General features: G+C 44.1%; 1 protein-coding gene across 3 annotated transcripts in view; it reads left to right on the forward strand.

Moving 5' to 3' along the window:
- The first annotated feature begins 310 nt into the window (after positions 1-310).
- The window catches only part of LOC115150650 (kelch domain-containing protein 8A), a 77,379-nt gene continuing 50,336 nt past the window's right edge, over positions 311-27,353 (forward strand). For 2 of the 3 annotated variants that reach the window (XM_029694150.1, XM_029694141.1), the window contains exons 1-2: positions 311-947; positions 1,086-2,275. The gene's annotated coding sequence lies outside the window, so the exon portion shown is untranslated. The remainder of the gene's footprint in view (positions 948-1,085; positions 2,276-27,353) is intronic. The other variant, XM_029694143.1, reaches the window with a different exon arrangement.

A 27,353-nucleotide genomic window follows, 5' to 3' on the forward strand; every position in this document is an offset into this window, starting at 1 on the left:
ATACTCCTCCATCCTTCTTTCACTCACTCTCTCTCTCCTCTCCCTCTTTCTTTTATTTTCCTCTCCCTACTTCAGTACCTCCCTTTCCCTCCCTCACTCACCACTCCTTCCCTCACTCACTTATTTTCTATCTATCCCTTTGACCTCTCCCTAACTCCCTCCCTCCCTCCTCCCTGTATTAGGATTCTACTCCTTGCTCAGCCCAGTCTTTGTGAGTGGGTTAGCCAAGCGTGTCACAGTGAGAACCAGTGAATGGTAATGAACTGTGTGTGTGTGTGGTGGCGGGGGTGGGTGTCTCAGAGAAGGAGGGAGTATTCAGTGAGTATGAGGGCAGAGCCAGCAGAGAGAGGGAGAAGAGCGGATAGAGGAACGAGAGCGGAGAGAGGGAGGAGAGCAGACAGAGAAGGAACAAGGCAGTCGGCTGATTCATCACCACTCCATCCATCCCTCCTTTCTCTTTCTCCTCTTCTGCTTCAGTGACGGGGTAGTGGAGGTGTGTGTGGGAAAGGAAACCCTCCCTCCACTTGCAAACAGACCACTGTTTCTCATCCCTTCCACCTGCCTCCATCCCTCTCCCTTCTCCCATTGTCATTACTACCTCCACCTCTGTCTCATTCCTTCTCACTCCATCCCATCATCCATCTATCTCTCTATCGCTCTTTCTTTCTCTCCAGCCCCCACGTCCTTCTAACCCACACGCTCTGTGTCACCTCCGTGGTGAAGAAAATGATCGTCGAACAAGCTGGAAAAGGTAGAGGAGAGGACAGAGAGAGGAGAAAGAGAGGAAGGGTGAACTGTCCATTCAAAACACTCCAGACTTTCCCGTTTCCCTGATGGATTATCGCCAGCCCCACGGACAGAAGGAGGAGTGGAGGAGAAAAGAAAAAGACCAATAGAGGAAGAGAGAAGACAAGAATTGAGCTCTGGACAGCCAGTTCGCCTAAAGGGTATGGTTAAAAAAAACTTCTATAATTTTCCTAACAACTTCAGCTCCTTTATGTCCCTTCGGTGTTTTTCATTTCAGTTTAATTTCTCTCCCTCTCTTTCTCTCTCTCTTTTCCCTCCTTCCCTCTCTCCCACCCCAGCCTTGTCTGCAGGCTGTGCTTGGGACTCTGGCTAATTGTGGAGTATTCTCAGGGCTCCAGCGGAGGAGAGAGAGAGAGACGCTCTCTCTTTCTTTTCATTCTAATTAATTCCCCTCTATGCAAACACTCAAAGAGCCTTTCTCTTTGAGGGCGATAATTTCATATTCTGTTCATATCATTATTTTCCATTTGTTTTTTCCACACATACTGTACCTGTAGGCTGCCACTCAAAAAGAAAAAGAAAAAAAAACATACAAAAACTCTCTGACATCCCTAGGGGGTTTGGGAGTGGGTGTACAACACAAGACAATGCCGGTGTGAACTGGACGTGCTTGGACAGAAAAATTTGAGAATGAACGTGAGAGTGAGAGATAAAACATAATAGTGTGGAGTCTACTAGAAAGAAACATTTCCCAGAGTGGTGTGAGGGAAGAAAGCAAGGAAAATACTGTTTTCACCTCAGGTCTAACCAGTGCTGTGGATAGACAGAGTAAGACATCGGTCCCTGCTCATCGGTCCCTGCTCATACAACACCGAGACTGAGAAGAATGCACAAGACTGAGGAGAGAACGGACGGACAAACACACAGACAAGTCAGCCCTCCGACCCCAACCGCATTCTGGTCCATCTCTGTTAGGGTACAGCGCCCTACACACACATACTCTTACTCTCACACATACACACACTCATACTCACACTCATACACAGACACAAAAGAACCTTGGCTTCGTCTGGGACTCTTTTCTTTTCAGAATTATTTATTTTCTAGCACCCATTTTTTCCCCCTCTCTGCCCCCTTCTCTCCCTGTCTCTCTCCCATCTCTCCTCCATCTCTCCTTATAGACTCTGAGAACACCATATCTCCACTACACAGACCTCTACACTTCCTGATTCTTACATTGATTGGTCTTTCAGTTCCTCCCTTCTACATATCTCTACTTCTCTTTCTCTCCCTTTCCCTCTTTTTCTTACCATTCTTCTTTCTCTATTTTTTCTCTCTCTGTCTCTCTCCCTCTCTCACACTCCTTTGCTTTCCTGCCCCTCGTCACACCTCACTCCCTCTCTCTTCTCCTACCGCTCCCTCACTTGCCCAGTCTCATTGTCTTCACAAACAGCAGTGTTAGTGTGTGTGTGTACGGGGGAACCAATCCATTCTGCAGCGGTTACCACGGAGCACAGGGAAGCCTGAGGTGAGTACGCACCAATCCTTACCCATATCATATACTCCTCTGTGTTTGGTGTCACCTGAGGGCAGTATGTGTGTTTTGTGTGTGGTTTTGTGTTTTTGTGTGTGTGTCTGTGTGTTTTGTGTGTCTGTGTGTTTTGTGTGTCTGCGCTTTTTTTCTGTTTCTGTGTGTATTATCATTAATGGTGTATCAAAAGGCGATAATTGTGGCACTTCACTTTAGTCCCCATGGAATGGTATGTGGAATACGAGGTATGACTGTGGTTGACGTGTGTGTGTGTGTGTGTGTGTGTGTGTGTGTGTGTGTGTGTGTGTGTGTGTGTGTGTGTGTGTGTGTGTGTGTGTGTGTGTGTGTGTGTGTGTGTGTGTGTGGCACCACAAGGTGAGACTGACTGGGACTACACGCGCTCTGCTTATGAATTACTGACCATGGCTTTAGCTTCACTCCCTGCTAATTCACATTAAGCATGTAGACACACACACACACACACACACACACACACACACACACACACACACACACACACACACACACACACACACACACACACACACACACACACACACACACACACATACACATACACACATGCACACATGCACACACCACATTCCATGGCAGATTTAAGTATTTCCCAGGGGTGAACAAGAATAGACCTAATTCTAAATCAGGACTGAGTAGAGAGCTCGTGCTCAAACTCAGCCAGGTCACCCGTGGTACAAGTAAGTATTCAATGTCCATCCATGCCTGAAGACGTTGGGAGATGAGGTTGAAACCGGCCACTAGGGGCAACAGTGAGCGCTGTCACCTTCAAGTAGGTTTCGGGTTTGCTGAGGCGTTGTGGACGGGGATGATGGATGGGCGTAAGCATCTGCATCTGGTACAAAAAGGTTGCAAGTTTGAATACAGCGATAGAAAGTTGTTTTGAGATTTTTGTTTTAAGCCTATCCCAAACCTTAACCCTCACCTTAACCATTCAGAGTTAATGCCTAACCTTAAGATTTTGGAGTTAATGCCTAAACTTAATCCTAACATTAAAAATTCAGAGTTAATTCCTAAACTTAACCTTTAACACTTTGAAATTTGACGTTTGCAACAACTTCGAAATTTGATGTTTGAGAACCATGGATGAACGTCTAATTCTGACGTGATACTTTGAGAGCTAGTTGCCCAAACTACTCTCATAGCACTTGTAGCCCTGGAACACACACACACACACAGACACACACATACGCATGAACACAAAAACAAACCCACACACACGCACACGTGACACACAAACACACACATTTCAGCTCAGCTGCTGCACAATTTCAACAAATTTCAAGTTCCTGATTCAAATTTCCTGGTGTTTTCAGGAGCTTATTAGGAGCCTGCTACTATAGTCCAGCTAAAATCCCAATGAGATCTGAGATGTGGATTAGAACAGGGGTTTTACCGTCTGAGTCAACCACAGATGTGGTTGTAAAATCATTGTGAGCTGGCAGATTCGACTTCACACAAATCCTGTAGTGTGTGTGTGTGTGTGTGTGTGTGTGTGTGTGTAGTGTGTGTGTGTGTGTGTGGGGGGGGGGGGGGGTAAAGGTATAGGAAGAGAGGAAGAGATTAGGAGAAGCAGTGAAGGCCAGATCCAGTTGCAACTAAATGGGATAACGGCAAAGAAATGATAGTGTAGTGAAACAGAAGGAGCGAGGAAAAGGAAGAACAGGAGGAATGAGAGTGAAGTGGGAAAACAGGAAGAGGATGAAAGAGAAAATGTCTAGTGAAGAGAGAAAAAAGGATAAAAACAGAGGTGGAGGGAGAGTGAAGTCTCAACTGTAAAGGCCAGTGAGTGTTCTTCAAAGCATGTGAGTGAAGTCAAGCCAAAACTCATTCATTCACACGCTTCCCCCTTCTCTCTCTCTTTTACTGCAGCCAGGGAGCAAGCAGAGAGGGAGAGAACGAGGGACATAGGAAAATCCATTCGTTCACACGCTCTCTCTCTCTAGCACTGAGCCAGGTAGAGGGAGGGAGGAAAAGGGGGGAGGTGGAGGAGGTGGAGAGAGGGGGAGAGTTGTAGGAAGAAAGCGAGGGACAGAAGAAGAGAGGAAAAACATCTCTGGCATTGCATAGCTCTACCCACCATCTGATCAGTAATGATTTTGCATCATCTTACACACAGAGAAATCATTTCAGTTCTGCCAATTAAATGATTGCTAAATAACACTCTGAGTCAACAAAACATGAATCAGTTGATCGTCTTCCCTCCTCCTCCATCTCCTCTCCCCTCCTCCTTCTCCTCCTCCGCCTCCTCCCTTCCTCTATCTATGCCTAGGTGAGAGAATGTGTGATATGCTGCAAGGGCAGTATTGGGACGGATAAAGCTGGTTTAGCAAGATGAAATACACACACACACACACACACACACACACACACACACACACACACACACACACACACACACACACACACACACACACACACACACACACCCATTGGGATGAAAATTGAGGTAGCTTCCAGTTCCTCTGCATGTGCAGCAAGATTAATGAGCTGTCATCAGCTAATCAGGTCAGCCAGTGGGAGGGCTACAGAATACCAAAAACCAGAGTGAGCCAGTGTAGGTCAATGCTACGTGTGTGTGTGTGTGTGTGTGTGTGTGTGTGTGTGTGTGTGTGTGTGTGTGTGTGTGTGTGTGTGTGTGTGTGTGTGTGTGTGTGTGTGTGTGTGTGTGTGTGTGTGTGTGTGTGTGTGTGTGTGCGTGCGCGCGTGTGTGTGTGTGTTTGCGCCTGTACGTGTGTGCATTCATGTGTGTGTATGAAAGTAGGTGTGTGATTGCGTGGAAAGGGTTGCTGTGAGAGATTGAGAGGGAGGATGCCCTGATTAGCAGTGAGCTTTTTAAAGTTCTCTCCTCCTCCTCAAGCGTGTTCCTCCCTCCCTCCTTCAACAAGCTCTCACAGTCTCATTGCAGAATTAGACATTCATCCACGCTCTGCAAACATCACATTTTGAAGTCTTTTTGTTGCTCCGGCTGCTCTGTATCGTTCCATTTCTCCAAACGTCACATTTCGAAGTAAAGGGTTAAGTTTAGGCACACATTACGAATAGTTAAGGTAAGGGTTAATGTTCAGGATAGGGTTAACCCACTCCCCCCCCCCGGGATTTAATACACAACCTTCTGATCCAGAGTCATGGGATTACGTCCATCCACCATCCCCGTCCACAGCGCCCTAGCAAAACCCAAGCCTACTTGATGGTAATAGTGCTCACTGTTGCCCCTAGTGGCTGGTTTTGAAGGCATTTCCCGACGTCTTCAGGACATGGACAGACGTCCAATTTCAACATCAATCTTGAACAACCTGGCTGCCCTCCTTAGCTGGCTATTTCATCATCCCTCTCTACCTCTCTGTCTTTCTCAAAATGTTATCTCCAAAGTCCTCATTTGGGGTACAGAGCAGGTGTGTGTGTGTGTGTGTGTGTGTGTGTGTGTGTGTGTGTGTGTGTGTGTGTGTGTGTGTGTGTGTGTGTGTGTGTGAGTGAGTGTGTAAGGGGTCGGGGCTACACGTCGACATCCTTTGATCACTAATCCTTTCTCTAGCCAGCCTTTTTATCCCTCTTTCTTCTGGTTCTGTCCATCTCCTGTCCTCTCTTCTCTCGTTCTGTGTGGCCCATTGCCACGTCTACATTGTGAGCAGCTTACAGAGAGCTATCTGGGGCAGGCTGCCCTCTCTCTTTCTCTCCCTCCCTCGGTCTAGCTCTGCTGCTCTCTTATTCTCTCTTTTCGTGCCTGCTTAAAGAGATCTATGCTGAGCTGACATCAATTCCTCATTCAATAGTCATTTTATTTTCCCCGACTCCTCTCTCCCCTCCTCCCTCTCTCCTCTCGCTTTTTGAGATCACTGTGACCTTTATCTCTTTCTTTCTCTCTCTTCCCAGACTGAGGTAATCCCTCCAGCCCATACTTAGCTCTGACACTCGTTCTCTCTCTTTCTGCTCTTTTTACACATTCCTCTCTTTCCTTCTTGCCCTTTCCTCTGCGGCTGGTGTCTGTGAGTTGAGCTGGGTGACGGACAAAGGGTTGGGTTGACTCATAGTGCCCCAGTCATTACTGGTATCAGCCTATATTCAGCACGTTATTGAGTAGCCTATCAGCTATCAATTGTAAGGGACAGGATCAAGGTGAAACAGAGCTTACAGCTGCAGTCGGGCCACTTGTAATATTCTTTGATAGTGTGTGCTTAATCCTCTGTAATTGAGGGTAGAACAGCTCTTGTTCTCTGTGTTTCTATCCTCTACCCATAGGAAGGAAGAGTTGAGCCAGTCTATGGTGTATATAGGGGGCAGTTAAATGGACTCCGAGTGCAGGAAGGAGGTGTGTGTGTGTGTGTGCACGTGTGCGTGCATGTGTGTCCAGTAGAGAGAGAAAGCCCCTGTGTGGTTGTGTGAATGGGGTCTTTGTTAGCAGAGTTGAGAGACAGTGAGCCGTGAGAGAGACTCGGACACACAGTGTTACCTGACAACCCCCCTCTCTCCCCCATCACCCAAGCAACCCTGTGCCCCCAATCTACACATACACTCTCACACAAACATACATTTACACACACACACCTGAAATACCTCATCCTGTGCTATAATACATTTCCCCCTTCTCTCTATATCTCACTCTATACCCCCTCTCTACGTTGCTCCCTCTTCAGCTATTCCTCCCTTTCCCTCTAGATCCCCTTCTCTCTTTTTTTCTGTCTTTGTGTTTGAACAACTGAAACTGTTTTCCTGTTCCTGGCCCTCTGCTTTATCTGACCAGGTGGAGGGGAGGAGGGGGCTGTTGGCTTACCTGGGGCTAATACACAGAGAGCACTGTGTGTGAGAAGAGAGGGGGCGGGAGAAGAGGGAAAGAGAGAGAGCAAAAACAGGTGCATACAGAAGGAAGGGGTTTAGGGCAGTAGATATCAGAAACGGCAACTCTTTTATGTTTTCTTGAGTAGTCTTAACAAAAGGAACATAGGTTTTTATGGGAATGCAAACTCTCAGACAGTCACAAGACTTCCTTTATCATTTCCTGTGGAAAGACATGGAGAAGAGGGTGAATACAGCATGAGATACGGAGAGGTAGAGGAGAAGGTGGAGAGGTAGAGTATCTGGTGTGGTCTGTTATATGGGTATTGTCTGATATTGACTGATGCATATGGAATTTATGATTTTGAGTGTGAATCTGATTGTAGATTTAGTGTGCAGAAGACATCATGCAATGGGTGAATGATAATTTTAGCTAAGTCTGTGGTGTCTTGTAATACATTGAGTGGCTGAGGCAGCGAGCAGGGAAAGCAATGAAATAGCTACCTTCACATTCTCTCTGTATGTCTCACTCTCCTCTGCTCCCCTTCCCCCTCTTCCTATCTCTCCTATTTCCTTCCCCTATCTTGCCCTCCGCTACCTCCCAATCTATCCTTTCTTTTCACTCTCCCGACTTCCCGTCTATCTCTATCTCTCCTTCTCCCTCCTATCTTCCCTTGTCTCAGTGTTCTTGCTTCTATCGCAAACGTAGACCGGCAGTCAGTGGCGTACATGAGTTTGGTTGTTTTAAAGCACATTTTTGCTGTTTTAAAGATAATTTCCTGCAATTCTGCACGTATTTTATTGCAATGGGGCACAGATTAATATGTGAAGTTTTATAGTTAATCTCATGCTATTTTACACATTTTCCATGAGGCAGAGAGAAAACTTTGCAGTTTTCTTGGTAATCTTGTGCTATTCTACACATTTTGCAATGAGTGCCATCAGTGACTCATAGACCGTCAGTGACTCACAAAGTGATTTCCCCTAATTTTCTGTCTTTTAAATTCTGTTGTAGTTTTGAGGCTAACTGTTCTGTTCAGAGTATTACGTGTCCTAACTCATATCATTATTAGACGAATGGCCATACATTCATTTGAACTTAGAATTGATTAAGGTATAGCCCATACTCTATGATACAGCCGATATGACATAACCAATGGTGCATGGTTGGATGTGAATGGCTTAGGCCGGAGAACACAGGGACAGTATTGTCTATATGTAAGGAGGGGCTTCAACAAGGGAATGGTCCAATGTGTGTGTGTGTGTGTGTGTGTGTGTACATGTTTGTGTATGTGGAGGGTACAGGAGACTGCAGTAATCTCGGACTTCTCTGAAGTGATGAAGCTGGTTGGAATCTGTCTGGAAGACAGGACGTCACATTTGATCCCAACGTGCCACCGGAGTTATTTAGGGACTCTGGGGGATGACTCATAACACCCCTTGCTCCCCCCACCCCCTTGTCTGCCCCTCACTTCAATTTCCTTTCTCCCTTTCTTCTCCCTTCTCCCCCTTTCTTCACCTGCCTCCTCTTTCTCCGGGGGCAAAGATCGTTATGTGTCTTATCTAGAGGTCTCATCACTCACAGCCCTGTTATCACTGCAGCCAGGGCACTGCTCGCTTCTCTCCTCCTTTCGCAGGAAAGTAATCCATTTTTTAACCAAGGGAGGGATGAAGGGAAGGGGGTGCGGAGACGTTCGACCTGTCTGGAGAGCCTCCGTTTCTTTTTTAGTTTGATTTGTTTTATTTAGAAGGGGCATTGACGCAGGCTGTACCAATGTAATCAATCCATTTTAGAATGTCACAACGGGTTCTGGAAATAAAATCTGCACAAACATGCACACACAGACACTCACACACATTTCTCAGTCTTATCACTACTGTCATGCGTGTGGACTCAGACAGCCAGTTTGCCTAACAAAGGCAGCAGAGTCTGGATTATATCTGTGTCCGTGTGTATAAATAATGTATAATAAGCTAATACGCTTTCCGTATTCTGTTAAACTTGCCTTGCTGTTGACAATAGGGATCAGTTTAAGGATTCTGTCACTCAAATTCAAGGCCTTTGCTTATCAGCACACATACACATGCACGTGAATGCACACACACAAACAGATAATTGTGACCCGTTTCAGAAAACTTGGCTTAAGTCACGGGTTTGAACGTACTGTTTTGAACTTACTTTTTTGGCAGAAATGCCTTCTCGAAAATGTGAACTTTCATGTGCCTTAATAACAAATAAATAGAAATACAATTGTTAAATTACAAGCCTAGTTGGTTTAGCCACAGAAAAAGTAAGCAGCCTTCCCGCTAGCCATGATTGGCTAAGATAATGAGTGGGCTGGACATGCTGAGAGATGAGTTTTGATTGGTCTGCCATATAGCACGCTTCTGTCTATTTTAGCTGGTCAGTATGTCTGGGTAATCCTGTCTAACACAGTTTTTAAAAAACATATTGTGTAGTAAAACTGCACAAACCTAATGTCAAGTTAAAGTGTACCATTAGCAAGCTAACGTTAGCTGGCTGGCTCGATAGCTAATGTTACGTGTATACTCTCCACTTTCTGGAGGACCAAGTTTTGAAATCATTTATGAGCTCATTCTTCGTATCTCTGATGCGTTTGCTTGACTAGTTATAGCCTAATATTAGCCAGCTAACATTCAACTTGGTTGGTTTGCTACCTGCAGATTCATGCTGGGTAGTAACATCATGAGTAGGGATAATGGTTAATTGTTTACCCAGCTAGCTAGCTAGCTAGCTACATGTCTTAACAAAAGACTCATCTTAGTGTGCGAGAGCGCAGAATAACTGATTAATTTATGAACGCTCAACATCCATTCAATATGGCCGGTGCCAGTAAACGTCGGCAAAAAAGCGTAATTAAATTGTTGCCAGCAGCACAGTTACAGTCACCAACGCTCAGGATAACATGAAATCAGCCTAACCAGCTCTGCTAGGGCAAGTAAAATGGTCAGAGTGGGGTGTTCTCTCATTATGTGTCTGGAAGTAGCTAGCAAGCCAGCCAATGTTAGCCAGTAAGCTTGGGTGCTTGATTGCCGTTGTGAGGTCAGAACGTTCGGATCAACCCTACTCAGGTAGCAGGTAGCCTACTGGTTAGTGCGTTGGGCCAGTAACCGAAAGGTTGCTGGATCGAATCCCCAAGCTGATAAGGTAAAAATCTGTCTTTCTGCCCCTGAACAATGCACTTAATGCATTGTTCCCCAGTAGGCAGTCATTGTAAATAAGAATTTGTTCTTAACTGACTTGCCTAGTTAAATAAAGGTTCAATTTAAAATATATATATAAAAACTCATCGACCAGAGTGTCGTGTGTGCGCTCTGAACATGAAATGCTCTGAATTTACAAAGCACAGTTGCAGTCACCAACACTCTGGATAACAAAAAACCTAACCAGCTCTGCTAGGGCAAGTAATGTTCAGTGAGCTGTTCTCTCTCATATAGATGTCTGCAAGTAGCTAGAAAGTTATCTTGGGTGCTTGACTGTTGTTCTTAGTACAGAACACTCGGTTCAACCCGTAAAGAGATGGGTGGGGCTAAAGCTTAAGAGGGTGTGAACGATGCTGAATGGATGTAGACAAAGAAGGGCTCTCCAGTAGTAGTACCAAAACATTCAAAGGCCATTTTCTCAAAAGTGAGTTTACAAGTTTATCAACTTTTAAAGCAAAATTACTTTCCCATTGTTCCTCAACTGTAGTGTATGATATATCATTTTGTAGCTCAGAGTCTCTACTTTTCTCCATTGTAAAAACCACAATTTCAAATGTTGCTACATAAGACCGGTTGGAACCAGTCGGTCACAAAAGTGTATATGCAATTCGACCTGTTCACACCACAAAAACATTCGATGATTAAAGTTTTACTATGCCCTGTCTTCCTCTCTCAGTCACTCTGTCTCTCTCACTCTACTTTTACTATCTGTTTGTCACACCCCATTTCCCTCTCCCATTGCCTGCTTCATCCCTCCTCCCTCTCTCTTAACCGCTTTCAGTTTTAGGTAATGATATTTCAGGTCATTCTTCCTCCCGTCCCTCTCTCCCTCCTCTCTCCCCTCTACCAGAGCCGGATTTGGGTTAGGAGGTAGAGGTCAGGGGCCTTACGTGCCCATTCGTAAATCCGTCCCTGTCCACTTCGCTCTCTATCCCTACTCTCTCCCCTCTACTCCCTCTTTCCCTTTCTCTATCCCTCCTCTTTCCCCTCGACTCTATCCTGAAACTCTAGGAGCTCTAAAAAGAAGATTTTCTCCCAAACTACAAAACAACTCCTTGTTCTTTGGGATCACAGAAGGCCTCCTTGTGAGTGTGTGTGTGTGTGTGTGTGTGTGTGTGTGTGTGTGTGTGTGTGTGTGTGTGTGTGTGTCTGCGTGCTTGCGTTTGTCTGTGTGTGTCTGCGTGTGTGTATGTGTGTGTGTGTGTGTGTGTGTGTGTGTGTGTGTGTGTGTGTGTGTGTGGGTGTGTGTGTGTGTGTGTGTGTGTGTGTGTGTGTGTGTGTGTGTGTGCGTGCATGTATGCCTGCATGCGTATGTGTGTGGTATTACCTTTCCTACGCCTCTGATCATTGACTCATCCATATTCAACCTGTTAATAATGTACAGGGTTTTCTCATCTTCTGCCTAGCCTGTAACATAGCTCCAATAATTACTTCCCTCTAAACAAGATAGAAGGAAAAGACGATGACTCAAATAGTGAGAAGATAAAAGGATAGAGTGCAGGAGAGGACAGATGGATACATCGGCAAGTTCATAAGAGAAGAAGGGTGGGAGGAGAGGAGAGAGTGAGCATGAGAGATGGAGAATGTAGAAGAGATAGGCATAATGTATTTGCAGGATTATATCATGATGTCAGATCTTAGATAGAGTTGAAGATGAAAGGGTGGCCATAGCAGAGGGCTTCCTGTACAAATGTTAGAATAAAGATGGAGCATTAGTTACAGCAGTAAAGCTACTGATTGAGACGAAGAGTTGAAGGGCATGGACGATAGGACAGAAATAAAGAAAGTGGTGGATGTGATAGCATCTAGCTGTACCAGCTCTCACAGTCTCACATCAGAATTAGACCTTCATCCATGTCATCAAATGCTACATTTCAAAGTTGTTGCAAAGTCAAATTTCAAAGTGTTTAAGGTTCAGTTTAGGCATTAACTCCAAAATATTAAAGTGAGGCATTAACTCTGAATGGTTATGGTAAGGGTTAAGGTTTGGGATAGGCTTAAAACGAAAATCTCAAAAACAACTTTCTATCTTGATTAAAACGGGCAACCTTTGGAATCAGAGGCAGATTCTTACGCCCATCCCCCATCCCTGTCCACAATGCCCTAGCAAAACCGAAAGGTAACTGCACTCACTTTTGCCCCTAGTGGCCGGTTTCTACGTCATCTTCTGACATCCTCGGACATGGGTGGATGTCGAATACTGACTCATATCATGGGTGACCTGGCTGGCGATAGAGTGTTGTTCCAGTATTACTGTAACTCCCTGCTGTGGTGACGAAGCTGTCAGACAAGCTGAACGTTTTAAAGTCGGAGAGAGTGAGAACGCTACACACAACATTTATATAGACAGAAACGCTAAGGTTAAGAGGATAGGATGCTCACAAGTACACACACACAGTCCAGATGGGGGTTGGGGAGGTGGGTGTCTCTTTAACTAACTCGCTGCTGTTTTCTATGGCTTTCTATTCCTATGTGATTTTTTCTACTGTCACATAGGGTCCAAAGCCATTGGGTACAGAGTGGAACCTCTGCTATGTCACACACACAAACACACACACACATTCACACCGCAGGGACTAAAGCCATCGGGTACGAAGTGGAACATCTGCTAACGAAGGGGGAGAAGGGGAGAGGAGGAGAGGAATGGGGTGAGGTTGTCAGGGCTTGAGGAAGGAGAGGTTGCAACTAAACTGCGAAAGTCAACATACACACACACAGTGTGCCTGTAGGCAGCCCGGGCACTGGGTCAGAGATAACTGCCCTAGTATGAGATGAACACTTCCTTAGGACACACACACACACACACAAAACACACATACACCCCACACACACGCTAGTTGACGCTTGTTCGTGCTGACTCTGGTATCTAATGAAGCTCTCAGTTTTACCACCTGGCTCTTAATCTCAAAGCAACATGCGATTGGCTAATGGCAGGGAGGAAAAACTGTTAACGTGGTACTTTCTCTATCCCAACAAAAACCCTACTGCAACTGTGACTGTCAATCCATGTGTGAGAGTAAGAGAATTCTGACAGTTAAAATGACCACAAAGATGTGCGAAATTATTCCACATGACATATCCATGGGCTACACAGTCTACAAAGGGGTTGTCAAATAATAGAAAGACTGAAGATGTCAATCAAGAAATCAGTGTTTAGTGCTGCATATCACTTGTTTTTTCAGTGCTCGTTCTTTAGGTCTCAGTCAGATGGGAAGTAATCTGTCATAATTCATTATTTCTGGCTTAACTCCTGATAATCATTTTTCCTGTAACGCTGTAGGGGGAATATCTGGTATTCAGAGCGGGTTGAAAAATTGGCTTTCCTCCTGCTTGAGTCACAGAGATCAATAAACTGTCGATTTATTCCTTACCGCATTGTGTGTGTGTGTGTGCGTGCGTGTTTGCATGTGTGCGCATGTTGGCAGAGTTATGGGCTGACCTATGGATTGCCACTCAGTAACTTTCAGAGTTTCCCACACAACAGATCAGGAATCTATTATCCTCAAATGTTCTAAACAAAGTTTAATTTGAGCTTTAATGTTTGAAAATCTCTGGAGTGTTTTTGCCTTCTGGATTAGAAGTTTGCCTACGGGATAAGAAGTTTGCCTACTGGATAAGTGCAGCAATATTTACTGACATGAAAATCTGATTCTATACTGAACAAAAATATAAACGCAACATGTAATGTGTTGGTCCCATGCTCCATGAGCTGAAATTAAAGATCCCAGAAATGTTCCATACGCACAAAAAGCTAATTTCTCTCATATTTTGTGCACAAATTTGTTTACATCCCTGTTAGTGAGCATTTTTCCTTTGCCAAGCTAATCCAGTCCACCTGATAGGTGTGGCATATCAAGGAGCTGATTAAACAGCATGATCACTACACAGGTGCACCTTGTGCTAGGGACAATAAAAGGCCACTCTAACATGTGCAGTTTTGTCACACAACATAATGCCACAGATGTCTCAAGTTTTGAGGGAGCATGCAATGTTGCCAGAGAATTTTATGTTAATTTCTCTACCATAAGCCGCTTCCAACGCCGTTCTAGAGAATTTGGCAGTACGTGCAACCGGCCTCACAACTGCAGACAACGCGTAACCAGGCTAGCACAGGACCTCCACATCCGGCTTATTCACCTGCGGGATTGTCTGAAACCAGTCACCCGGACAGCTGATAAAACTGTGGCAGACAGCGTGTATGGTGTTGTGTGGGTGAGCGGTTTTCTGATGTCAACGTTGTGAACTGAGTGCCCCATGGTGGCGGTGGGGTTACAGTATGGTATGGGCAGTAATAAGCCATGGAAAACAAACACAATTGCATTTTCTCGATAGCAATTTGAATGCACAGATATACCGTCATTGTTGTCGTGCCATTCATCCGCCACCATCACATGTTTCAGCATGATAATGCACAACCCCATGTCGCAAGGATCTGTACACAGTTCCTGGAAGCTGAAAATGAACCAGTTCTTCCACGGCCTGCATACTCACCAGACATTGAGCATGTTTGGGATGCTCTGGATCAACGTGTACGACAGCGTGTTCCAGTTCTCGCCAATATCCAGCAACTTTGCACAGCCATTGAAGAAGAGTGGGACAACATTCTACAGGCCACAATCAACAGCCTGATCAACTCTGCGAAGAAGATTAATTACGCTGCCTGAGCAAATGGAGGTCACACCAGATACTGACTGGTTTTCTGTTTCACGCCCCTAGCTTTTTTTTAAGGTATCTGTGACCAGCAGATGTATATTTGTATTCCTAGTCATGTGAAATCCATAGATTTGGGCCTGATTTATTTATTTCAATTGACTGATTTCCTTGTATGAATCATTGACATTTTTGCATGTTGCATTTATATTTTTGTTCAGTGTACTTAACACCACCTCTCTGGGTCTCTGTCTCTCTCTCTCTCTCTCTCTGCAGGTATTACATGTGTCTCAATCAAACCATGCCCCAGTTCACCTTTGCCTGTTTCTGTGGTCTGCACGGCTTCTGCCGGAGACGGACGAAGAATAAAAATAAGAAAAGGGAGGAACAAGTGGAGATGGAGGAGAAACAGAGGGATCAGGAGACGGAGGTGTGAAGGAAGTCTCGGGGGACTTCACCCTCCTCTTCATCTTCTCAGAGACTCTGTTTTGGTCATAGTTGAAAAGCGTTTGAACCCCTTCCTGTGTACCTCAGTCCTTGGGAATGAAGGCAGGACATCTTCACCAAACACATTCAGTACCACTGATTTTTACTCAATTTAACTTAAAACTGTGGTCTGTAATTTCTTATAAAAAAATGTTACTCCATGTAGGCCAGTACACTTACAAAGTTCTGCCAAATTGAATTACAGATTGTGCCTTTTAGATGGGGAGATGAAACAGTATGTAATGATGGCATTCTTCTTTCTATGTCCAGATCCTTTCCCATTATTCACGCTGTGGTCCGTCTCTCCTCCACCCAAAGCAGCTGTCCAATCAGCAGTTTCACTGGACAGTATAGGTAGAGGTCAAAGGTTAAAACAAATGTTATTTACAATCTCCTCCACCAAGGGGACGGGCACACACATGGAAATGAAAGATACGCATGGGTCTGTAAATGTGACTCACTGCCTCGATTACAGTAGGTATTAAGTAACAAAATTATATATTTTTTTACATTGGATAAAAGTAGAGACTCAAAGGTAGAAAATTGTATATCATACACTGCAGTTGAGGAACAATGGGAAAGTAATTATATTTGAAAATCGATAAACTTGTAACTCCACAATGAACCATAATTCCCAACCCATATAGTAATAGCAATACAAACTGATTGTCATAGCTAGCCACCATGCGTGAATCTGCAGGTAGCTAAAGCTAATCAACTATGTTCAATGTTAGCTAGCTAGCTAACATTGGCCTATAACTAGCAATGCAAATGGATTTCTGATATACTAATAATATTACTACACACGTAACGTTAGCTAGCGAACCAACAAGCTAACGTTCGCTAGCCACCTAACATTATGCTTTAACTTGCAATGAGAACGACTTTCTGGCTAAATTAGAAACGTATAATATCTGAAATTTTATCAAGTCTCTTTCCCGTATACATGGATGATCGCTTCATGGCAGACTGCTACCCCTTTAACGCCGTTTTGTTTGTAGTTACAGCTTGTTTGGCCCGCGTTGTGTCAAGTCACTCTGGTTCACACTGTCCGTAGTAGTAGTCCATCTAAACTTTTTCTCACTGATCTTTGTCTATAGCGCCTGCTAAAATTCAGGGCAGCAATGTTGTTGAGAGCAGTCCAACATTATATCTTTCAAAAAAGCCGTGGTAGCCAGGATTCACATACGAAGCAGCTCATGTTATAGACAGAAGCATGCTACATGGCAGACCAATCCGATCTCATCTCTCAGCATGTCCAGCCTATCCATTATCTCAGCCAATCCGGTCTTTTTCCGTGGCTAAGCCAACTAGGATCCTAATTTAACAATTGTATCCGTATTTATCAATTGCATGCCGTTTTTGTTATTAAGGCACATGAAAGTTTATATGTTCCAGAACGCATTTTGATAAAAAAATAATAACTTTCAAATGCCTCTCCTATGAGGTAGTGACGTGTGACATACGCCTAAGCTTCTTGAAACGGTTTATAAATGCCACTGGTGGCGTTGGGACACTTGTCACCTGTCACCTGTTTAATATGGAAGTAGTGAATGTGATTGTGTGTGCATTGAGTGTGCATTGAGACTTCATTGCAACTGGAGCATAGAGAGTTTCAGCACCTAGATATTCATTTACTGCATAATGGCCTTCACACACACACACACACACACACACACACACACACACACACACACACACACACACACACACACACACACACACACACACACACACACACACACACACACACACACACACACATGCACGCAAACAAACACACACCCCTTCTCATTAGCCTGTGTAATTATGCATGGCACATCCAGTTGGCCAGTGGAGATGTAATTAACCTTTTCCTGCAGGAAACAGCAGTCTGGATGTCTGACTCCCCCCCCCCCCCCCACATACACACACACACACACACACACGTCTGGTGTCATGGAAATAAAGCGTCAAAGACGACGTCTGGCATTCATATTAATCCCCTCACGCATATTTACATCCAAGGTTTAAACTATTAATGTCAGATTACCTCTCCTCTCCCTTTATCTTCCACCTTTCTCTCTCTCCTTCTTCTCGTCCCCAGCTCCTTCTCTGACTTTCTTTCTCCTTCACTCTCCATGTCTCTGTGTCTGTCTATGTCTGGCTACACAAACCTCTTTCTCTCTTCCCTTCTGACTGTCTCTGTCTCCTTTTTCTCCTTTCTCAACCTCCTCAACCTCCTCTGTTCATCTCTTTATCTGTCAGTAAAACACGTTCTCTGGGCAGTGAGCATGGCCTTGCCTGGCTGGCACCTCCATAGATTAACACCAGCATTCGCTCAGGGAGCCCTCTCACCAAGACCACAAAAGCTGCTTTACAACAGATGAAGGGATAGTGTGATTGTGTGTGTGTGTGTGTGTGTGTGTGTGTGTGTGTGTGTGTGTGTGTGTGAGTGTGTGTGTGTGTGTGTGTGTGTGTGTGTATGTGTGTGTGTGTGTGTGTGTGTGTGTGTGTGTGTATGTGTGTGTGTGTGTGTGTGTGTGTGTGTGTGTGTGTGTGTGTGTGTGTGTGTGTGTGTGTGTGTGTGTGTATGTGTGTGTGTGTGTGTGTGTGTGTATGTGTGTGTGTGTGTGTGTGTGTGTGTGTGTGTGTGTGTGTGTGTGTGTGTGTGTGTGTGAGTGTGTGTGTGTGTGTGTGTGTGTGTGTGTGTGTGTATGTGTGTGTGTGTGTGTGTGTGTGTGTGTGTGTGTGTATGTGTGTGTGTGTGTGTGTGTGTGAGTGTGTGTGTGTGTGAGTGTGTGTGTGTGTGAGTGTGTGTGTGTGTGTGTGGTGGTCATGTGTGTGCATGTATGTGTTTATAAGAAAAGATAAAGCGATAGGGCTGAGTATTTTCCTATTCTACCATTGAGAACAGTGAAATAGGATGAAGCTAAGCCATTTCACAGAGATGAGCAGCTATTATGAGCCACCATGTTACAGAAAGGCTTTCAACAAGAAAGAGAGGGAGAGAGAAAAAGATAGGGAGAGGGGCAGAGAGAGTGAGAACAGTTAATGAGAGAGGGATGTAAATGGAAGAGGGAGCTAATACTCAGCACTCATGCTAATTGGCTACAGTTGCTAACTCTCTGAGGCGAGAGGAGGAGGTTTAGAAAAGCACAGCCTGATCCCGGCATTACACTCGTTTAAAGAAACGATTCGCTTGAATAGTGCAGTGGAGCTGAAATTAATAACAGGGTGTTATTAGAGGTGGGAGGGCTGTTTTTCACCTGAGTGACTATGTGCAGTCTTCTCAGCCAGGTCGCCCGTGATACAAGTCAGTATTCGATATCCATCCATGTGTAAGGACGCCGGGAGATGACATGGAAACTGTCACTAGGGGCAACAGTGAGCGCTGTTATCTTCAACTCGGTTTCGGTTTTGCTAGGACATTGTGGATGGATGTAAGCATCTGCCTCTGATTCCAAATTCAAATCCAGCAATGAAAAGTAGTTGATATTTTTGTTTTAAGCCTATCTCTAACCTAACCCTTACCTTAACCATTCGGAGTTAATGTCTAACTTTAAGAATTAGGAGTTAATGCCTGAACTTAACCCTAACCTTTAAAATTCTGATTTAATGCCTAAACTTAACCTTAAACAATTTGACATTTGATGTTTGGAACAACTTCGAAATTTGATGTTTGAGAAACATTAATGAATGTCTAATTCTGACATGAGACTGTGAGAGCTGATACAGTCTTCTATGGATCATATCCATACCATGCATATATTTGTTTAATCTTTTTTTTATTTGACTAGGCAAGTCAGTTAAGAACAAATTGTTATTTACAATGACGGCCTACCCCGGCCAAACCCGGATGACGCTGTGCCAATTGTGTGCCGCCCGATGGGACTCCCAATCACAGCCAGATGTGGTGCAGCCTGGAGCCTTACTCAAAGACAAATAGCTACAACTAGATGGGAGTGACTATATAGGTACTCCCGGGCCTGGAAATGTACTGATTTTAGGGGCTAAGCCATTTTTCCTTCAAGAGGTTCCCAATCTGCCAGGGCAACAAGGTCATCTGCTAGGGCACCAATGCAATTAACCAAAATTGGCAATTAAATATTGTAGGTGATAGCCTAGGCATATTGGCTACAGCCTGTCAAGTCCAGACAGATGCTGACATGAGGGAGTCGCAGGAAAATGTATGACTTTTAATTACATATATCGGCTAAACGCCAGTCATGTTTGACAAATATAATGTACGATCCTTATTAATATCTAAAGGATTGATTCTGTCGACATACTTGAGGCACTGTTCATTCTGATAGAAGAGAATGGCCAGTTCCTGTTGCGCACTGCATCACCCACCTTGCCGTCTGAGTGGAGGCAGTCAACATTTTGAAACTGTTGAACCATAAACCTAATTGTTTAAAACCTGGAAGTTTTTCGTCATTTTATGAGGCATGTCTTACCATGTTTCAACCATATGAATGTTAAGGGGATTATTTTATAAACACGTCCCCATATGTCATTGAAACTAGCATTTCCCTCATGTTTTCAACTTTCTTTCATTGTTCAGCAGCCAAAGACACAATCCTAGTCATATTAACTACCCATTCTTGTTATTGTGTCTTTAGAATTTCCCTCTTTCTAAATTTCTGAAGGATATTTTAGTCTCTATCATATAAAACCATTTCCCACTAATTGCATTTTGGAACATTCACCTTTATAGCCTACTGCCATGTGCACATTGCTGTGCTTATAATGTGAAGAAATAGCCTAATAGTTTATCAACATTTTAAGATAAACGTTCTGATCTGTTGCATAAGCCTCATTGGTTTTAAACTTTTTTTTTTGTATGTACAGTGCTTGTATTGTTTTGGGTTTCTATCACACTGTCCCAGAGTATGTTTGGAATATTTATTTATTGCACAGAAGGACAAGCTGACCAATAGCATAGGTCAACTTCTGTACTACGAGGGATGGTAGATTGACATAGGCTAGTGCTTTTTCTGTTCATTACTCATCTCGTTAGCTGACAAAGTAAATGTGGACAGTTCTTCTAACATCTTCAATATGCACCTGGGAATTCGACCCTCGCCATTGCATCCCCAATCTGCCTTTTCTTCACTTGTAGCCTACTTTGGAGTTGCGGTGGTTGTGAGAAGGACCCGAACATGGAAATGGCATTGGCTAATAAGAATTAAGATATCTGAGCAAGCCATGTGTGAGGGGTGCATCGGAGCTGTGCTTCGGAGTACGGCGATTGGCAGCTGGGAGAAGGGAATTATAATTAGCCTACTATATTCAGCCCAAGGGCACAACGGGCACTGTCCACAAGGCATGGATTTTTTTAGGGGGCATTACGGCCACACAAGTGGGCATGGCCGTCGATGCCGCCAGGAAAATCGAGGCCTGGCAACTCCTATAAAAGTAGGAGCAAAGGAAAAAGGGAGAGGGCGAGAAAAGGAGTGCTGTCAGATTAGATTTGGGTCAGAAAGGAAGGGAAGAGCCAGTGGAGCAGAGGGTGTAACATATGGACGATATTCATCTCTTTTCCTTTCTCACTCTCTCTTTGTCTCACTATCGCTTTCTCTCCCTCTCTCCCTCCCCCCATCTCTCTCGCTCTTGCTCTCTCTACTCAATACCTCACTATCTCACACCTGCAAGATAGGGGGAGGGAAGGGGAGAGGAAGATGAAAACATCCCCCTCTCCTCTCTTCCCTAATAAATACTAAAGTGATCTTTCTACTCTAATGCTCTAATTCGGCCATAAGAGATGGGAACTGATAGAGATTGATAGAGATGGATAGAGATATAGTGATGAAGAAAGGAGGGAGAGACAGGGAGTGAGGATTAAGATATAGAGAGGCATGGAGAGGCAGGATTTGAGGTAGAAAGAAGAGCAGGAAAGGAAGAGAGAGAAAGTGAGGAGCTTTAGTGATTGAGAGACAGATAGGGTGATGGGAGATGAGACGGGATGAGTACAGTTAGAGAGATATTTCGAGAGCAGGAGAGAGAGAGCAATAGGTTAAGAGAGAGAGAGAGATGGTGTAATTGTGACGGTAATAGGGTTTGTCAGGAGCACCTGTCAGGGTCGAGCTGAAACCGCTCCGGAGCGAGGGAGGAGATGGAGGAGAGGAACGAAATAGGGGATTGGAGTCAGGATCCCTCTGAGGAGAGTCCTATATCCATGGCAGGATTACCTGATTGCCAATTTGTGTCTGTCTCCAGACATCACACACATAAAACACACTCGCATTCACTGCAGGGGAAGGATGGAGTTGATTGGACAGGCTCTTGGTGCCTAACGAGGTGTCTATGGCAATCACAGACCAGCTGCTTTGTGATTGGAGGAGAAGGCTGCTACAGCTTGTATTCACATAATTTCTAGATGAAAAGGGAGTGCTACACTGATTATCTTCTAAAACCCAGCTTAGAAAATCAAAGTGACCTTCATGGGAGAGATCTCAGATATTTCAGAGTACAGAGTATGTTGGCTTAGGCAGATTTCTGTTTTAAACATACAGGTGTTAGTTAACCTGAGAATGGTATTAAATGCCCACCCAGACGCCTGGGGCGAGGTAGAGAGAAGAGACAGTGAGAGGGAAGGGCTGGGTATGGATCCTCAGAGAGAGACTGGTCCTCGGATCAGGAAATATTGACAGGCTATAACCCAAGCACCCAGCTTTGTCTGACACTGTCTGACACCCATCATTAACACATGCACACGCACACCGCACACGCGCACACACACACACTGGATAGCAGGTTGTTTGTATGTGTAAAAAAGGAAGAGTTTGTGTGTGTCGTGGAGGGGTGTGTAGTGTGTATGTGTAGGGTAGTGGGCTGTATGCTTGGGATGCGGAGCACGTCAGAGGTCTGTGGAGGTTTCTTTGCAGAAAAGCCTCATTAAAGAGGCTCGTCTTAACACAGCTATCTACAGCCAGACCTGACCACACACACAGAGAGAGAGAGAGAGAGAGAGGGAGAGAGAGAGAGAGGGAGATGCTGAGGGAGACACTGAGGAACACTTAAAGCACACACACAGACACACATATGAAATACGATATAAAGCATCTTTCTCAGGGTGCTGTGGTATCACACAACGTTTGAGTGTGAGTGAATGGGTTTGTTCTCGTCAGGATTTTACCTATCTCTCCCTCCAGACTCTCTCATCTTCTGGTTTTCTCTGCTCTTGTCCTCTATGATCTTTCCTTTGTCCTTAAACTATATTCTCCTATTCATGTATATTTGATTGTGTCAACTCCGCAGAGATTGCCTATGGTGTATATGTGTGCCTTTTAAATCTGTGCTTATGAATAAATAATAGATTCCTATGCACTCTGATTATTAAAGAAGCCATATTGCCAGGGATCCATGATGAAATTATATTGTAATTCATGCTTCTCTGATGAATAAACAGATATTTTTCCTTCTTGCAATTTCTTTCCTGTTTCTGTTCCAGTCAATGAAATCTAAAGCTCTGTTGTTTTGCGCCGAGACTCCCTGAGTTTGCATTTGTATGGTTTTCACAACTGCTCTGAGATTCTTTTATAAAATTGTCCTGTTTCTAAATATACAGCCCTCCTTCTCCTCTATTCTAGTTTCTCTGTTTCTATATATACAGCCCTCCTTCTCCTCTATTCTAGTTTCTCTGTTTCTAAATATACAGCCCTCCTTCTCCTCTATTCTAGTTTCTCTGTTTCTATATATACAGCCCTCCTTCTCCTCTATTCTAGTTTCTCTGTTTCTATATATACAGCCCTCCTTCTCCTCTATTCTAGTTTCTCTGTTTCTAAATATACAGCCCTCCTTCTCCTCTATTCTAGTTTCTCTGTTTCTATATATACAGCCATCCTTCTCCTCTATTCTAGTTTCTCTGTTTCTATATATACAGCCCTCCTTCTCCTCTATTCTAGTTTCTCTGTTTCTAAATATACAGCCCTCCTTCTCCTCTATTCTAGTTTCTCTGTTTCTATATATACAGCCCTCCTTCTCCTCTATTCTAAAGCAGATGATTGCACTCACACTGCTTCACCAAGGCAAGAGTTCATTCAACAAGAACGAAGGAGAGGGATACAGAAAGAAAGAAAGAAAGAAAGAAAGATAGAAAGAAAGAAAGAGACAGAGAGCTTGAGGGTGGGAGAGGAAAGGAGAGGATATGTGAGGGATGGAAGTATGGAAATATGGAGAGATGAGGGAGGGACTGGAGACAGAAAGGGGAATGGAAGAGAGGCAGGTATAGAAAGAGAAGGAAACATGAGCAGAACAAATCAAGCGAACACAATCGAGAGCCCTTAGGCTAAAATATTCTCCATCCTATAAAACTAAATACTAAGTTGCTGTTATTTGGTAAATTTCATAATTTGATGGATGCCTCAACACTTCACATTAAGACCTCTCACCTCTCTGTGACCCTGTGATAATCACATAAGCAGCATGGTGATGACACAGATAACGTACGCTGTACCCTGAACTTACTTCACACCCTCGATTCACGCAAACGGCACAAACCTTGAAAAGTGATACATAATCACTCACCCACACCTACGTCATTCTACCCTCATCCAGATATACAGTCCCTTCAGAAAGTATTCAGATCCCTTGAATTTTTTCACATTTTGTTATGTTACAGCCATATTCTAAAATCGATTAAATAAAACAATTTCCTCAGCAATCTACACACAATGACAAAGCAAAAAAATAATCCACATTTATAATAAAAAAAAATAGAAATACCTTATTTACATATGTATTCAGACCCTTTGCTATGAGACTCGAAAAACTGAGCTCAGGCGCTTCAACAAAGTACTGAGTAAAGGGTCTGAAAACGTATGTAAATGTGATATTTCCGTTTAAAAAAATATATAAATGTGCAAAAATGTAGAAATACCAGTTTTTCCATTTATTATAGTGTATTGTGTAGATTGATGGGGGGGGGGGGAGGCTGTGACCTAAAAAAAAAATGAAAAATCCAGCAGTCTGAATCCAGATCATGTCCAATCAATTGAATTTACCACAGGTGGACTCCAATCAAGTTGTAGAAACATCTCAAGGTTGATCAACAGAAACAGGATGCACCTGAATGGACATGATTTGGAAAGGCACACAACGGTCTGTATAAGATTCCACAGTCGACAGTGCATGTCAGACCAAAAACCAAGCCATGATGTCGAAGGAATTGTGCGTAACGCTCCGAGACAGGATTGTGTCGAGGCACAGATCTGGGGAATGATACCAAAACATTTCTGCAGCATTGAAGGTCCCCAAGAACACAGTGGCCTCCATCATTCTTAAACGGAAGACTCTTCCTAGAGCTGGTCGCACGGCCAAACTGATCAATCAGGGGAAAAGGACCTTGGTCAGGGAGGTGACCAAGAACCCGATGGTCACTCTGACAGAGCTCTAGAGTGCCTCTGTGGAGATAGGAGAACCTTCCAGAAGGACAACCATCTATGCAGCACTCCACCAATCAGGCCTTTATGGTAGAGTGGCCAGGTGGAAGCCACTCCTCAGTAGAAGGCACATGACAGCCCGCTTGGAGTTTGCCAAAAGGCACTTAAAGACTCCCAGACCATGAGAAACAAGATTCTCTGGTCTGATGAAACCAAGATTGAACTATTTGGTCTGAATGCCAAGCATCACCTTGCCTTCCCTGTGGCTCAGTTGGCAGAGCATGGTGTTTGCAACGCCAGCATGGTGTGTGCAATGCCAGGGTTGTGGGTTTGATTCCCACGGGGGGCTAGTACAAAAATAAAAAATAAATGCATGAAATGAAATGTATGCATTCACTACTGTAAGTCACTCTGGATAAGAGTGTCTGCTAAATGACTAAAATGTAAAATGTAAAATCACGTCTGGAGGAAACATGGCACCATCCCTATGGTGAAGCTTGATGGTGGCATCATGCTGTGGGAAGATTTTTAGCGGCAGGGACTGGGAGACTAGTCAGGATCGAGGCAAAGATGAATGGAGCATAGTACAGAGAGATCCTTGAAGAAAACCTGCTCCAGAGCGCTCAGGACCTCAGACTAGAGCGAACGTTCACCTTTCAACAGGACAACGACCCTAAGCACACAGCCAAGACAATGCAGGAATAGCTTTGGGACAGGTCTCGGATTGTCCTTGAGTGGCCTAGTCAGAGCCCGGAAATTGAACCCGATCGAGCATCTCTGGAGAGACCTGAAAATAGCTGTGCAGCAACGCTCCCCATCCAATCTGACAGAGCTTGAGAGGATCTGCAGAGAAGAATGGGAGAAACTCCCCAAATACAGGTGTGCCAAGCTTCTACCGTCATACCCAAGAAGACTTGAGGCTGTAATCGCTGCCAAAGGTGCTTTAACAAAGTACTGAGTAAAGGGTCTGAATACTTATGTAAATGTGATATTTCAGATTTTTTTTATATACAGTAAATTGCAAAAATTGTTTTTGCTTTGTCATTATTGTGTATTGTGTGTAGATTGGTGAGGGTAAAACAACTATTTAATACATTTTAGAATATTGCTGATACCTACCTTTTAAATTTTTATCTTCCCCAATCTCTAATCAACATTTACACACATGCATACAAACAACACACACACACACAAAGTGATCAAACACATGCACACACGCACACACACACACACACACACACACATACACACCCACACACTGGATCAAAGTGACTGGCTAATACCTGTCAAGACTTGAGTACCTGCCATAACTTTGTTCCACACACGTGCGTGCACATACAGTACACACACACACACACACACACACACACACACACACACACACACACACACACACACACACACACACACACACACACACACACAGCAGAACCAGAATAGCGTAGGCGTTGTCTCTCTTTTTAATAAGAGTCTAAGTGATTTAATTGTGTTCTACCTGACAACCTCACACAGTGAGTTAATTGTGTTCTACCTGACAACCTCACACAGTGAGTTAATTGTGTTCTACCTGACAACCTCACACAATTGAGTTAATTGTGTTCTACCTGACAACCTCACACAGTGAGTTAATTGTGTTCTACCTGACACCCTCACACAGTGAGTTAATTGTGTTCTACCTGACACCCTCACACAGTGAGTTAATTGTGTTCTACCTGACACCCTCACACAGTGAGTTAATTGTGTTCTACCTGACACCCTCACACAGTGAGTTAATTGTGTTCTACCTGACAACCTCACACAGTGAGTTAATTGTGTTCTACCTGACACCCTCACACAGTGAGTTAATTGTGTTCTACCTAACAACCTCACACAGTGAGTTAATTGTGTTCTACCTGACAACCTCACACAGTGAGTTAATTGTGTTCTACCTGACACCCTCACACAGTGAGTTAATTGTGTTCTACATAACAACCTCACACAGTGAGTTAATTGTGTTCTACCTGACACCCTCACACAGTGAGTTAATTGTGTGGGCAGACTCTCTGCCCCGCTGTTGATCTCCTCTCAGTGCTACCACACACCATGCTGTATGAGCCTCTAATAATAACTAGAAGAGAAAGAACAAAACATCACGAAACCGTGTGTGTGTGTGTGCCGTGCGTGGGTTAATTCAGTGGAGTGACATGTTACAGCACAACAGAAGATACAGGCTGCTAAAAATAGATGTTATTAACAGAGAAACCCTCTGCACAATGACAATATGCAGGAAATATCCCAGGTGGACCCAATCTGGAACAAATAATCACTACTGCTATCTCTTCCCCAATTTAACTCATCTCTACATTGTTTAGTATATTGTAGTTTAATAAGAATTTATGGAGTGCTTAAATTGATCCTGTTAAACACTTGTAAAAGTGTTTAATGGAAATGTGTTTCTTACATATCCCAACCCCCTGAGACACCCGCAGGGAGTGGGGTCACGGCCAGGGTCACCATTGTCCAGCACCCCTGGAGCAATAGAGGATTAAGTGCCTTGCTTA

This window comes from Salmo trutta, chromosome 16 (genome assembly GCF_901001165.1).
Source record: "Salmo trutta chromosome 16, fSalTru1.1, whole genome shotgun sequence".
Classification (NCBI taxonomy): domain Eukaryota; kingdom Metazoa; phylum Chordata; class Actinopteri; order Salmoniformes; family Salmonidae; genus Salmo; species Salmo trutta.